Genomic DNA, 14587 nt, shown 5'->3' with positions numbered 1-14587 from the left:
CACTACGGGAGGAGTTTGAGACGCTCCTAGGTGTGCGGCCCAAGTACCCACGGTGCCGCATTGCCTTGGAAGAATTACAGGGGATCCTCGACAGGCATAAAACGGCCGTGGCTGAGTTGAAGCGGCTGCAAGACAGCAAGAACTCCCGAAGTAACGAGGAGTTGAAGCAAGACGTCAAGAACTTCCTCAGTAACGAGGAGTTGGATGAATTGCTAGGTGAAAAGAAACTAAAATTCACTAACACCGGCAGGGCCATAAGGAATCTCCTCCGGGCCTGGCAGATGGGCCTACCCTAAGGCGTTTGGACGGACCCAGTAGCCTTCTTAGAAGAAATTCGAGCCATTATTCGCCAGAAGCTAGAAGAAGAGATCCTGGCACTCAACGGGGTTAAGTTCCAACTAGGCCTCAGGGTTCAGTTGCGAAAGGACAACGCCGATGGCAGTGAAGAGTATACCAGCCCAGTACTCCAAAGCAAACAGGAGGCCCTCTTAGAGGCTGGTGACATTGACGGGGCTCTAGATAAGGCCTTCCCCACCATCCAGGAGGTGCTGGAAAAATGGACACAGCGAGGGTCAGGGTGGGTTGTCAATAGCGTGCAAACACTCTGGCTTGACATTGCAAGGTATCAGCCACTGAGAGGGGGGTCCTACATCCCACTACCTGCAGCTGTGAGTAGCAAGAAAGCAGTCATCAATGTGAAGAACAAAGACGACGACTGCCTCCGATGGGCATTCCGATCTGCCTTATTTCCAGCCGCCCGGGACCCTCAGAGACCAACAAAGTATCCCACCAATGATGGTCTTGACTTTGGGGGGATCGACACCCCCACGCCCATCTCTCAGATCCCTAAAGGGGAGGAAAAGAACGACCTCGCCATCAACGTGTTCGGGTGGGACAAGAGTGTGATCGTGCATCGTCTCAGCAAGCAGCCCGGCGACACGCCCCGAATCAATCTGCTGCTGATTGGGAAGGCAGGCAAATTCCATTATACGTGGATAAAAGATCTCGATCGTCTCCTGTTCCAAGAAAGTAAGACACGAAATCGCAAACACTTCTGCGAGCGCTGCCTACACGGCTACACAAGGGAGGACCTGCTCGAGGCGCATAAGCCGGAATGCCGAGGGATTGGCCAGACGGCGGTGAGGGTGGAAATGCCCCAGGAGGGGGAAAACAAGTTCACTTTTCAGAACCACCACAAACAGCTACCGGCTCCGTTCATCATATATGCCGACTTCGAGGCTCTGACCAAAAAGGTTGAAGGCCCGCCGCCCAGCCCCAAAGAGAGCAGCACTCAAAAGACTCAGCACCACGAGCCGGAACACTTCCTCAGAGCTCTCCGGCAGGAAAAGCGGGAAATCCAAAATGTTCTAGCTAACCCTATAGCCATAAGGATGACTCCCCAGGACTGGCAGGCCCACAACAACGCCGCAACCTGCCACGTGTGTGAGAAGCCTCTAGGCGCCGATTCTGTGCGCGATCACTGCCATATCACCGGCAAGTACAGAGGCGCAGACCATAACGCATGCAACCTAAAGTTGCAGCTGGGTCCCAAGACAGCCATACCAGTAGTCTTCCACAACTTTCAGGGCTACGACGGGCACCTCCTGATGCAAGCCATAAGTAAGGTGGAGGGCCGCATCTCCTGCATCCCCAACAACACGGAAAAGTACATCTCCTTCTCGCTGGGGCAGCTCCGCTTCATCGACAGCGTTCGATTCTTACCGACTTCCCTTGACAATCTGGTAGAGGCCAACAAAGCTTTCCACATCACAGCCCGGTATGAGCCTGCCGAAAAAAAACGTAAGTTACTCATGCGCAAGGGTGTCTACCCCTATGAGTATATGGGCTCCTGGGAGCGCTTCGACGAGTCCAGCCTCCCACCCAAAGAGGCTTTCTACAGTAAGCTCAAAGTCGGAGGCATTAGCGATGAGGACTACATCCACGCTCAACAGGTATGGAAGGTATTTGACTGCACCAATCTGGGAGACTACACAGACCTTTACTGCAGCACAGACGTGCTCCTGTTGGTCGATGTGTTTTAGGCCTTCCGGAAGACTTGTTTACGGCAGTATGGATTGGACCCTGCTCACTACTTTACGAGCCCAGGTCTCGTGGGATGCGCTGTTCAAGAAGACCGGGGTAGAGCTGGAGCTGTTGACCGACTACGACCAACATCTCTTCATTGAGAAGGGGTTGCGAGGAGGTATCTCCATGGTAAGTAAGCGATACGCCAAAGCCAATAATCCGCAGGTGGAGGGATACAACCCAGAAAGTCCAAACAACTACATCCAATACCTAGACGCCAATAATCTATATGGCTGGGCTATGAGTTAGTTCCTTACAACGGGCGGCTTCCAGCGGGTAGATGACGCGCGGCGTCTCGGCAAAACGATTGCCACCTACCCCCACGACAGTCCTTCCGGTTACTTCCTCGAGGTCGACCTAGAGTATCCGGCCGACCTACATAACGCACATAACGGCTACCCATTAGCCCCGGAGAGTCTGGTGGTCCAGAAGGAGTGGATGTCAGACTATCAGCACGGCCTTCTCGGCAAGAAAGCGCCTACCGAGGTCGAAAAGCTGGTCCCCAACCTCCGCAACAAGGAACGGTACGTCCTGCAGTACCGGAACCTACAGCTGTATCTATCTCTGGGAATGCGCCTGACAAAGGTTCACCGGGCCCTGAGATTCACCCAGAGCCCTTGGATGGAACCCTATATCAGGTTGAACACCGAGCTCCGAAAAACGGGCGCAAGTAAATTCGAGAAGGACCTGTGCAAGCTAATGAACAACTCGGTCTTCGGAAAAACCATGGAGAACCTTCGGAAGCGTGTGGTCGTCAAGCTGGTACGCTCTGGAGAAGACGACAAGCTCCGACGCTTGATAGCCAGCCCGAGCTTTGCACGGGCAAACAAATTTGATGATGACCTCGCAGCGATTCAGATGCACAAGACCCGTCTAGTTCTAAACCGACCTATCTACGTGGGCATGAGCATTCTAGATCTCTCCATGCACCTTATGTACGACTTCTGCTACAACCACTTGAAGGACCAGTACGAAGAGCGCTGCCAGCTCCTCTACACTGTCACGTATAGTCTGCTACTCGAGATTCAGACTGAGGATGTTTATGGGGATATGGCTGAGAATGCAAACCTGTACGACACCTCAGATTACCCACAAGACCACCCCCTGCACAGCGTAGCAAATATGAATGTCTTGGGAAAAATGAAGGACGAGTGCGCGGGGCGGCCGATCGCCGAATACATTCGTCTGCGCCCCAAGATGCACTCCATTCTGGAGGCAGGTGGAGCCAACATTAAGAAGGCCAAGGGCGTGAAAAAGGGAGTTGTGGAAAAGCGCATCCGCCATAAGCAGTACAAAGAGGCCCTCTTCGAGAAAAAGGTCTTCCGACACGGTATGGAAGTGCTGCGATCAGAGCGCCACCATATCTATGGGCAGCACCTGAATAAGGTCTCACTGTCCCCCTCCGATAGTAAGCGCTGGATCGCCGAAGATGGTGTCCACACCTTGGCTTATGGCCATAGAGATGCGCCTCCTTGACGTCAACCGCAGGATGGGACATCCTCTTCGAGGAACTACTAGCGCCGTAGAACCCCATCCGGGGAAGCTGAGTATCGAGAGGCACTATAAGCAACTCCTCACGAACGAATCCCCGTCGCGGGCCATCCGACGTATCGTCTAGATAGTACAGCACGGGTTCATTAGGCTTTGTAACAGAGCGCCCAAGCCGATATATCTCTAGAGACCAGACAGGATCAGTCGCGCGACGGCGGCCGCCCTCCAGCTCTCCAGGCTGATAGAGATAACGAACGCCAACACCCTCGGGGATCTTCCGCTCATTAAGTCCAACGGGACGACCTGGAACCGCCGAGGAAGGCTTATGGGGCACCCCTTTTGCCTTGATGGCGTCTTTCGGCTTTTTACCGATCAGTCTCGTTGTCTCGTTATTTAGAGCGGCCACAACAGAGGGCAGTTGAGACACCCATTCAGTAGACCGGTGTTCGGGAGGAAGGCGCATCTCCTGGGCGTACTGATGTCCAAAGAGCCGCTCAGCCAGAGTACGGTTGAAACGCTCCACTATGCCTTGGTCTCGGTGGATATCCACGCGGCCTCCGCGGACTGTGACATCGTGTTTGGCCAGCAGTTGGCTCACCGCACCCATAAACTCGCGCCCAGGGTCAACTTGGAGAAGCTTCGGCCATCGAAGGGGTCCCCGCTTGTAAATGCGAGAGAGAGCATCAGCGACTTCTTTGGAATCTTTAGTACCCAGACGTTCCGCCTCCTTGTAGCGAGAAGCGACATCAACAACTGTCAGCACGTATTGATACAGCTTCCGGCGTCGCCGAAAATGTGGTAGAAATAGAAGATCAGCTTGGTGGATGTCATTCGGCGTGGAAACATCGAACATAGGCCTCGGTATTTTTCGGGGACGAGGCAGGTATATCTGCCAGATAGCCTGCTTTTTCAGCCAGGCCCGGGCCACATCTTCGGAGACTTTAGCCGCAGTGGCAAGTTTCTGGATGGCCGCGTGGCCCTTCCAGTATCCACGAGGGCTGTAGTAGATATTTGCCAGGCGAGCAGACACCTTACTAGCCATGTCATCAAGGTATTCTAGCAGCCCTCTAACAGATTTGCGACAAAAAAGGTGTTAATCGTCGCGGTGTATTTGCATGCGCAGAACCACCTCACTACTAGGATCGTGCCTGCCATATGGCGAGTCCGGCACAGCCAGTTCGGATTACTTGGTGAGTTTTGCGATTCCGTAACTCACACCCCCAACCACACACATTCTCAGGATGACGAAGGTCATCTCGCGGTGTTTTTAATCTTCACTAGGCACATAGAAATCGGAGAGCTGTGGCTCTGAGCCCAGCAGCGCCTCGCGTGTAAGAGTTTTGCCCGTGACCCTAGAATTCTCGCGGATTGCAGCGTCGACATCCCGGAATGTTTGGACAGCGTGGTCCTGGCGGCGGAGTTCATCGTTGATCCAGTCCAAGCGCTCAATGCGCTTTCGGGCCCATTTTTCCTGGGCGGCTTGGAGCTGCTCTACAGCGCGGTCATGGCGCCTCCGCTCTTCGTCAACACCAGACCTCCTCAGCATCGAAAACATATAGCTGCTCCCGCTGAAGGCCAAAGCGTTTACGAGGGCGCCGCCCATCATCATTGCGATGGAGGCCATTACTACTTGATTATATTGGGAGGAAGGAGCCCTTGTTTAATTAGCAGGTCCTTCGAAAACATGGCCAGGCCTACATCTGCAATGACCATGGAGTGTTAAGTCCAGCTTCGGGAGGGCTCCTTTCAGGAACATCTGGCCGAGACGAGCGTACCCAGTAGCCAGGAGAGAGACCACAGCGGCGTGGTAGACCGCGTCGATTAGCACTTTTCCGTCACTGGGTGGAGTAGACATGCTGATCTATATAGAAAGGGTCGCGACGTGTATTCAAATGGAGATTCTTTTCTTGCGGCGTGATATCTGCACGCGGTGTAATATCTGCACCTCGTGCATGTGCTGTATAGCAGCTGCGCCACACGCGTAGCAACACTAGCACTGCAAGGCTGCCAACGCCTAATAACGCCAGGGGCGCCCTCCAGTGGGTGATTTGGTGTGCCTTCGTAGAATCCGGTCCCTTCGCGACCTCCTTCGGCTGTTTCTTGGTGGAATCATCTGCGCCAAGCAAAGCAGCCTTTGCCTTGCGAAGCTCGTCCTTGAGCTTTTCAGCCTTGGCCTTTCTCGCTGCGGCACCCGCTCGACCCGCAGCGACTTTTTGGGGATTCCTCGCAGGGCCGTCATTCGTAGAATCCGCTGTCACCCCCTCCACTTCCTTCAGGCCTTCTGGATTCGTTGTACTCATGTTCCTCTGGATCATACGGCTCATTTCTAGGACAGCAGTGGTGTTTAAATGAGCAGTGCTCAGCAGTGGTCAGCGCCATCGTTAACGGTGCCAGGTACTTACCATACCAGTAGTATAGCCAGCAGCTAGCACTGCTAAGCGCCTGTTCAACAAATGGGTCGGTGGCGAGCTGTGCCATGAGCATTGGTCGATTCTCGGTTGGGATTGGTAGGAGCCAGCTGGCCGCCCTTACATATGATCTCAAGAACATACCTCCGAGACCGTTAACCATCCGCGCACCGAGCTTAGCCTCGTACCGGGAGTGCAGCCTTTCAACGTCTTCGTCGCTCATGGCGTCGATGTCAGCGGCTGTTACGTCTTTTCCCAGATATCGCTTGGCCTGCCCACCCACCGCAAGTGCCGCCAGCCTATCCCTGAGCTGTCGTGCATCATCTTGTTGGCTGAGGTCGGGCTGTTGGCTTGGACCGGGCTGTTGGCTTGGGCCGGGCTGTTGGCTGGGGCCGGGCTCCTCCTCTACGCCCAGAAACTCGTCTATAAGCTCGTCGGTGTCCAAGCTTAATACGTAGGGGCGCCTATGGCTAATATATAATCTTAGATGTAGCGGGCGTATCAGTCATTAGCAGGAGCTTAGAATGCGGATTGTTCTTGAGCTTCTGTCGAACCTCTGCCTTTTCGCTCCCGGCCTGGATGAGTGCCGATCTTTGCAGTGGAATAAAGCCACCCAACTTGTCTGCTGGCGAAAGTCTCTGAGGACGGCGTTGTATTTCTGAGTGAGGACCCAGACGCTTTGCTTTGCATGACGGCCCGAGAAAGCCATCATTGACAGCATTTTTTGTTTCTTCTTCATCGCCTCCAACGCGCTACAATCATCGATGATGTATAGGGTGGGCTCCCCCTAGAACAATCTGTAGAAACTCTCAGGCATTCGTTAAGCCGCTCCCCGGGGTCAAAACAACAGACCTCAGGGTCAGACAGTATCCATCGCCGCCGGTACGCCTCGTTATGTTTAAGAGTGGGGCAAAGGATCACAATGTGATGAAAGAAACCGCGGAAAGAGCCCTCAAGCAGGTCCAGCACGAAGACTGTTTTGCCGCAGTTCGTCTGCCCACAGATAATCGCGCAGTGGGCGTTTTTAATAAAGCGCGCTAACGAATCTACATTTCTGGATGTGCAGCTTGGCGTCCATGATCACATACAGATATACGTTCAACACGCCGGGATCATCTCTCTCTTTTGTCACCTGTATTGTAATCCCCTCGCTGGCGTTCAGAACGCGCCTCCCACTGCCATGCAGCTCGTCATCGTCGCTTGGCCGAAGGTCAAGCCAGAAGGTGTGCTTGTGCGTCAAGAACTCTTCCAGGGAGACGTCTGCCAGGCCTAAATCTTTAACGACCCTGGTCACCTCAGGGTCGCGCTTCCGTTGGGGTGAGCTGGCGAAGAACCTCTGGACCTCGCCCCTTTGCTGGTACGCCCGCATGCCCTGGCTATACAGTTGATTGGGGACCCCTTCTATTGTGACTTCTACTTTGCTGATCTTCGGGTTGTACAAGGATTCCGACCTCCTCTTCCACGGGGTTCCTTTAGTCTCGAACAGCATGAGGATGCCCTTCATTGCTCTCACGGGCGTGTTCAGGTTTATGTTCCAGAGAGTATCAGACTTGTCCTTCACAAAGTTTCGGTGGCGGAGGACGCGATCATACAGAATGGAGGCGCTCCCGGCAAACTGGGTGCGGATCTGTCTAGCGAGCTCCACTTCGGTGACCATATCGATGTTGTCGATGGTGTGAGTCGCGTCGTCATCGCCTGTTTTCTGGATGACCCGACTGTAATCGTTGAACGTCAGTATTCCAGTCGGTCGGCCAAGGCACTCTGACAGAATGGCATGTGGCTATCTAGAAGCTCAAAGTCTAGCGGGATGTGGAACCGGTTGCCAAAGGCGAGAGCGATGGCTTTTTCTCCAGCATCGTCGTCATCTGCTTCCCCCGCTCCGACTAGCATGTTTTCGCTGCCGATGCCTTGGTAGGCCGCATTCCGCCGTTCGTGTTTGGTCATCCATAAGTCGCCGTAGCAATGAAACACATCAGAGTCGTCGATGGACATTACCTCATTCCCGCTGATTCCGATCGTGGTTTTCTTGACTACTGCGCGTCCGAGATTCCCTACCACTGTGGCGTTCGGGTCGGTTGAATTGATCGCGATCGAGAAGGCCAAGCGCACGGTACCGGGCACAATGACGTCATTTGGGTCGAGGTTGGGGAAGCGGACCAAGAGTTGTTGATTCTGGTCGATCGTACTTGGGTTGTTGGTGACGACCAAGGACTGCCGTACACCTTGTACCCCCCGAGGCTTACGGAGTGTTCTGAAAAGGTTTAGCCTGCGTCCGTATGCATCCATTGTGTGTATTGAAGGTATGCCTTGCAATGTTCAATACGAGGATTATGGCAGACTTGGACTTAGATGATCCGGTGCCCGGCGACGCCCAAGAGGACAACAACATCGACGACGAGCAGATCACTCTCCGTGCAGGTGGTGATGTCCAGATCGGGGTGGATCCCGAGCAACAAACCTTGGATGAGATCCTCAAAACCAAAGAGGGAAGGCTGTTAGTGACCACCGTGAATGATTAGGAGAGGCTGTATCCCAACCTTACCAAACCCAACCGCTATTACACGGATTTTAAGATTGACGAAGAAGGGAAACTGCGACTCAAGAAATACCCCGATCTGAACCTCACTAGTATAAACACAGGTGAACCGCTAGCCCTCTCAACACTCGCCCAGAGAGGAGGGGCTGATGTTGTTCGGAATAAGCTTTGCTTTGAAGACTGGACAAGAAGCAAACAGCCATCGTTGCATACGGCAGCAGTCGCAGCCGTGGAGACACCGAGTTCAGAACTAGGTGCCGCGGCCGCCGAGGCAGATACCATGGAGCTGAAGGATTTAAATTAAGCAGCGAAAAAGGCCAATGATGCTATCCACACGCTGGATACAAGCTTTGCGGATAAAAAGGTCGGGCGGGCTCTTGAAACGATAAACGACTTTCCTCTTCCCATGCGAGAAATTCTGGGGCTTAACAAGGCACTGCAGACCTTGGAAGGCGAACACGCGAATAACAACGCCAAGCTGACAAGTCTCGATAAGGACATCGCAGAAGAAAAACAGAAGTTGAAGGGGGCCGCTGATGAATTATCCCGGCGCCAGATCGAAAACCGGATAAGGGATCTCGAGAAAAAGAGGGTGGTCCGGTTCGAAGCAGCCTCTTTAAGGGGCGAAGCCCTGCGCACGCAAATACACCGCATCAAGCAGACGATCGATCGCATCCTACATAAGGATACCACTCTGGCCGAGCGCGTCCGCACCCTCTTCCGGGAGCAGGGAATAACCGTGGTCTCCATTCTCACGGCAATTGGGATGGCGATCTCGACACTGGGGCTAGCGATAAAGTTGGCGCTGACTGGCGGGTCAGGCGGGGGCATCCAGCCAACACCACCTCCACCCGACGGGCGTGGTCTTAAAGAATGGGTGAAAAAGCATCTCCAGTCCCTGGCGCGCGCCCTTGGCAAGCTGGCTGGGAAGGCTGCCGCTGCGATTCCGGGTATTATTAGCAGTATCGTATCCTGGCTACTGAACCTTCTCGGGAAAGCGGCTGGGTGGCTGGCCCATAATGTCTGGGCTCTAGTCGTCGCAGTAAGTGGCCTAATGCTCGTGGCTGTTCGCAAGTATTTAACGTATAGTCCACAGCAGCAGTAAGCCGATACCAACCCCAGCGACGACGATGGCTGTCTTCTCCGCATCGTAATTCATTTCCTTTGGAAATAGGGGTTCGGCGGCAGCAACGCGCGCGGTGAGTGGTGGGACGCTTTCTTGTGGCTCAACGATCCCGTGGGAAGGTGCGTGCTTGTGCAAAGTGGGCGGCCTTTTAGCGTTCCCACCCTCATTTGCGCCTAGCTTCTGGTCCTCTGTGGCCACGACGATTTTGTTGTTGTAGTTCGCCACATGGCCGATCTGCAGAAGCATGTCGCTGGGGGCCATATATAGGCCTATGCCATACATAAAGTCTACAGTGCTCCCGGCATACTGTAGCACGCCCTGGTAGCGTTTGATACAGACGGAAGGTCGATCGGAGAGGAAATAGCGTCTTCAACGTTCGCGGCAAACTGTTTTTTGCGCGTCGAAGGCTGTGCTCGTGCCTAGAATACGCGCCCTTGTTTGCGCTTGGGCGCCTAGAATAGCCCACACGTATGTCCGGATGGAACCGTTTAGGCGCTCTACACCCGGCTGCGTGAATTAGTATTCCCGATGACAATTTAGAGTTAACCGACGTTGTTGATTCGTAGGACGGACAATATGGGACGACTGTACCCAGCGATCACGGATGAAGATCCGCCAATTACTGATGACCACCCCTTGGCCCCGACCGCGCCGACGATTATGGTTGAAAACCCCCCTTAGGGTGTGGCGCACGCCCATCGCCTGCAGTATATCAGCGAAATACAGAGGCAGCTTGAATCTGAGCGATATCTCCGCCGGGCTTTGTACAAAAAGTACCGGCGCGGTGTCTTAGCCGCCGAGGCCCTTGATTCGGCCATGCTCACGGCCGGTTTGGGACTAGGGGTTGCAGGTGTGGGACTACTCACAACAATAATTGCAGCTCCTGCTGTCTTGGCCATGGAAGCTGCGGCCCTAGCTTGCGGTGTCTTAAATGCCGCCGAAAAATTCGTTAGCCGCCGGCTTCACGCAAAGGCCAAAAAACATAATGATATACGGCTGTTGGCTGAGGCTAAACTTAACAGCATCCGTGCGCAGGTATCTACGACATTATCTGATGGTGTTATTTCAGACGTAGAGTTCAAGCAAATCGTTCAGGAGCTAAAGAACTACTCTGATCTGAAGCAGGAGATACGCGCCAAGTCTCGTAAGGCATTCAACGCCGTAGAGATTGATGAAAGCACGAAAAAACAGGTTATAGATCGCGGCCGAAAACAAGCTCGGCAAGAGCTGAAAAACGCTCTTTCTGAATGATGTTCTGGGGAGGGCTCCCTAGGGAGGGTGCGCTAATATGCTTATATCTTCACGAAATAAGGCTGGGGGCCTCTATTTTGTTCTGGGGAGGGCCCCAAGGGGGGCGTGCGCCAGAACCTATAGTGCGTATACTAGAACTCCTGGACCTTGCCTAGAATGGGGGCTGGGAGCCTCTATTTGCCAAAAGGAGGTTGCGCAAGAACCCCTATTCCCTAAACTACTGTAATGGTAGCATGTCTGACTCCAGATCAGAAGGTTGCGTGTTCGAATCACGTCGGGGTCAAAATTACCATTTAATGCGGTTTTTTGCTTTTATATATATTGATCCATTTTTCACCAGGCTGCAGCATCTCGTTTTTTGTGCTACTGACTATGGAAATGGTAGATGTCCGAATTCCGTCTCTAATTTCAGATCATTACAGGATCAGTTTTAAAGTTATTCCATTAGAAAGGTTGAATACACGAACATGTGTTGCACGTTACATCTTAGTTAGTGGGGACGGACAAAATATTTAACAGAAACATTTTAATTTTGTTTATGCGACTTGCAAAAATGGTTGTTTGATTGCATAATTATTTTTTTTGCGTCCTTTAACTGATTAAAGCAAACTTTAAATCTTTGGGTAAAACCCATTTAATGCTGACTTTCTGATAGACTGCAAGAGCTATTATTTAAATACTTTATTTCCACCTGTATATGCTTTGTTATCACACCATCATTTCAGGTTGTCCTATGTCCATGTAAATTGACATTGCCACCAAGTACATGCGAAAAATCAAAGGTTTGCTGACTGGCGACCAAAGATATACACCCACAGTTCCAACACATGTTTGGACAGCGATGTCTTCACCACAATATTAACGCTGGATCCAGTGTAAAATGTAAGACTGTGTACTAGATTCCCTACAACACTGCGTGTCTCAGTTGTTTTCGGAGTTGAGAGAAAGATTAGAATTGCATGTCAGACAGACTCCGTGGCGCAATGGTAGCGCGTCTGACTCCAGATCAGAAGGTTGCGTGTTCGAATCACGTCGGGGTCAAAAATTCTTTTTGAACAGGTGTTATTTGCTTTTATATATATTGATCCCATTTTAACGAGGCAGCGGCATCTCGCTTTTTGTGGTACTGACTATGGAAATGGTAGATGTCCGAATACCATCTCTAATTTCAGATCATTACAGGATCATTTTTAGGCTATTCCATTGGAAAGATTGAACACACGAACATGTGATGCGCGTTACAGCTTACTGGGGCGTGGGGGGGGGGGAGACAAAATATTTAACAGAAACATTTTAATTTTGTTAATGCGACTTGCAAAAATGGTTCTTTAATTGCATAATTATTTTTTTGCGTCATTTAACTGATCAAAGCAAACTGTAATCGTTTGGGTAAAACCCATTTGGAATGCCACATTTATGATAGATTGCAATAGCTATTATTTAAATACTTATTTCCAACTGTATATGCTTTGATATCACACCATCATTTCAGTTTGTCCTATGTCCATGTAAATTGACATTTCCTCCAAGTGCATGCCAAGATTCAAAGATTTGCTGACTGCCGATTGATTCTTACCAAAGATATACACCCACAGTTCTAACACATGTTTGGACAGCAATGTCTTAATCACAATGTTAACGTTGGATTCAGTGTAAAATGTCGGGCTGTGTGCTGGATTACCAAGAACACTGCGTGTCTCAGTTGTTTCCGGAGTTGACAGAAAGATAAGAATTGTATGTCAGACAGTCTCCTTGGCGCAATGGTAGCATGTCTGACTCCAGATCAGAAGGTTGCGTGTTCGAATCACTTAGGGTCAAAATTACCATTTAACGGATTTTTTTTTTTGCTTTTATATATATTGATCCAATTTTCACCAGGCTGCAGCATCTCGTTTTTTTGTGCTACTGACTATGGAAATGGTAGATGTCCGAATTCCGCCTCTAATTTTAGATCATTACAGGATCAGTTTTAAAGTTATTCCATTAGAAAGGTTGAATACACGAACATGTGTTGCACGTTACATCTTAGTTAGTGGGGACGGACAAAATATTTAACAGAAACATTTTAATTTTGTTGATGCGACTTGCAAAAATGGTTGTTTGATTGCATAATTATTTTTTTGCCTCATTTAAGTGATCAAAGCAAACTTTAAATCTTTGAGTAAAACCCATTTAATGCTAACTTTCTGATAGACTGGAAGAGCTATTATTTAAATACTTTATTTCCACCTGTATATGCTTTGATATCCCACCATCATTTCAGGTTGTCCTATGTCGATGTAAATTGACATTGCCACCAAGTACATGCGAAGAATCAAAGGTTTGCTGACTGGCGACCAAAGATATACACCCACAGTTCCAACACATGTTTGGACAGCGATGTTTTCACCACAATATTAACGCTGGATCCAGTGTAAAATGTAAGACTGTGTACTAGATTCCCTACAACACTGCGTGTCTCAGTTGTTTCCGGAGTTGACAGAAAGATTAGAATTGCATGTCAGACAGACTCCGTGGCGCAATGGTAGCGCGTCTGACTCCAGATCAGAAGGTTGCGTGTTCGAATCACGTCGGGGTCAAAATTTATTTTTGAACAGGTGTTATTTGCTTTTATATATATTGATCCAATTTTAACGATGCAGCGGCATCTCGCTTTTTGTGCTACTGACTATGGAAATGGTAGATGTCCGAATACCATCTCTAATTTTAGATCATTACAGGATCATCTTTTAGGCTATTCCATTGGAAAGATTGAACACACGAACATGTGATGCGCGTTACAGCTTACTGGGGCGGGTGGGGGGGGGGGGGGGGGGAGGGGGGGGGGGGGGGGGGGGGGGGGGGGGGGGGGAGGGCGACAAAATATTTAACAGAAACGTTTTAATTTTGTTAATGCGACATGCAAAACTGGTAGTTTGATTGCATGATCTTGTTGCGTCATTTAACTGATCAAAGCAAACTGTAATCGTTTGGGTAAAACCCATTTGGAATGCCACATTTATGATAGATTGCAATAGCTATTATTTAAAATACTTATTTCCAACTGTATATGCTTTGATATCACACCATCATTTCAGTTTGTCCTATGTCCATGTAAATTAACATTGCCTCCAAGTGCATGCCAAGATTCAAAGATTTGCTGACTGCCGATTGATTCTTACCAAAGATATACACCCACAGTTCTAACACATGTTTGGACAGCAATGTCTTCATCACAATGTTAACGTTGGATTCAGTGTAAAATGTCGGGCTGTGTGCTGGATTACCAAGAACACTGCGTGTCTCAGTTGTTTCCGGAGTTGACAGAAAGATAAGAATTGTATGTCAGACAGTCTCCTTGGCGCAATGGTAGCATGTCTGACTCCAGATCAGAAGGTTGCGTGTTCGAATCACTTAGGGTCAAAATTACCATTTAACGGTTTTTTTTTTTTGCTTTTATATATATTGATCCAATTTTCACCAGGCTGCAGCATCTCGTTTTTTTGTGCTACTGACTATGGAAATGGTAGATGTCCGAATTCCGCCTCTAATTTTAGATCATTACAGGATCAGTTTTAAAGTTATTCCATTAGAAAGGTTGAATACACGAACATGTGTTGCACGTTACATCTTAGTTAGTGGGGACGGACAAAATATTTAACAGAAACATTTTAATTTTGTTTATGCGACTTGCAAAAATGGTTGTTTGAT

At 50.2% G+C, this 14587-nt stretch overlaps 2 non-coding genes across 2 annotated transcripts; both read left to right on the top strand.

Annotated features, from left to right (window-relative positions):
* Positions 1 to 11866: 11866 nt before the first annotated feature.
* On the top strand, positions 11867 to 11938 carry Trnaw-cca (transfer RNA tryptophan (anticodon CCA)). Its single transcript has one exon. It is a non-coding gene; the product is annotated as a tRNA-Trp (tRNA).
* A 1466-nt stretch (positions 11939 to 13404) lies between these two features.
* On the top strand, positions 13405 to 13476 carry Trnaw-cca (transfer RNA tryptophan (anticodon CCA)). Its single transcript has one exon. It is a non-coding gene; the product is annotated as a tRNA-Trp (tRNA).
* The last annotated feature ends 1111 nt before the right edge of the window (positions 13477 to 14587 follow it).

This window comes from Liolophura sinensis, chromosome 1 (assembly GCF_032854445.1).
Source record: "Liolophura sinensis isolate JHLJ2023 chromosome 1, CUHK_Ljap_v2, whole genome shotgun sequence".
In the NCBI taxonomy this organism is placed as follows: domain Eukaryota; kingdom Metazoa; phylum Mollusca; class Polyplacophora; order Chitonida; family Chitonidae; genus Liolophura; species Liolophura sinensis.
This window is presented reverse-complemented; position numbering and strand designations above follow the sequence as displayed.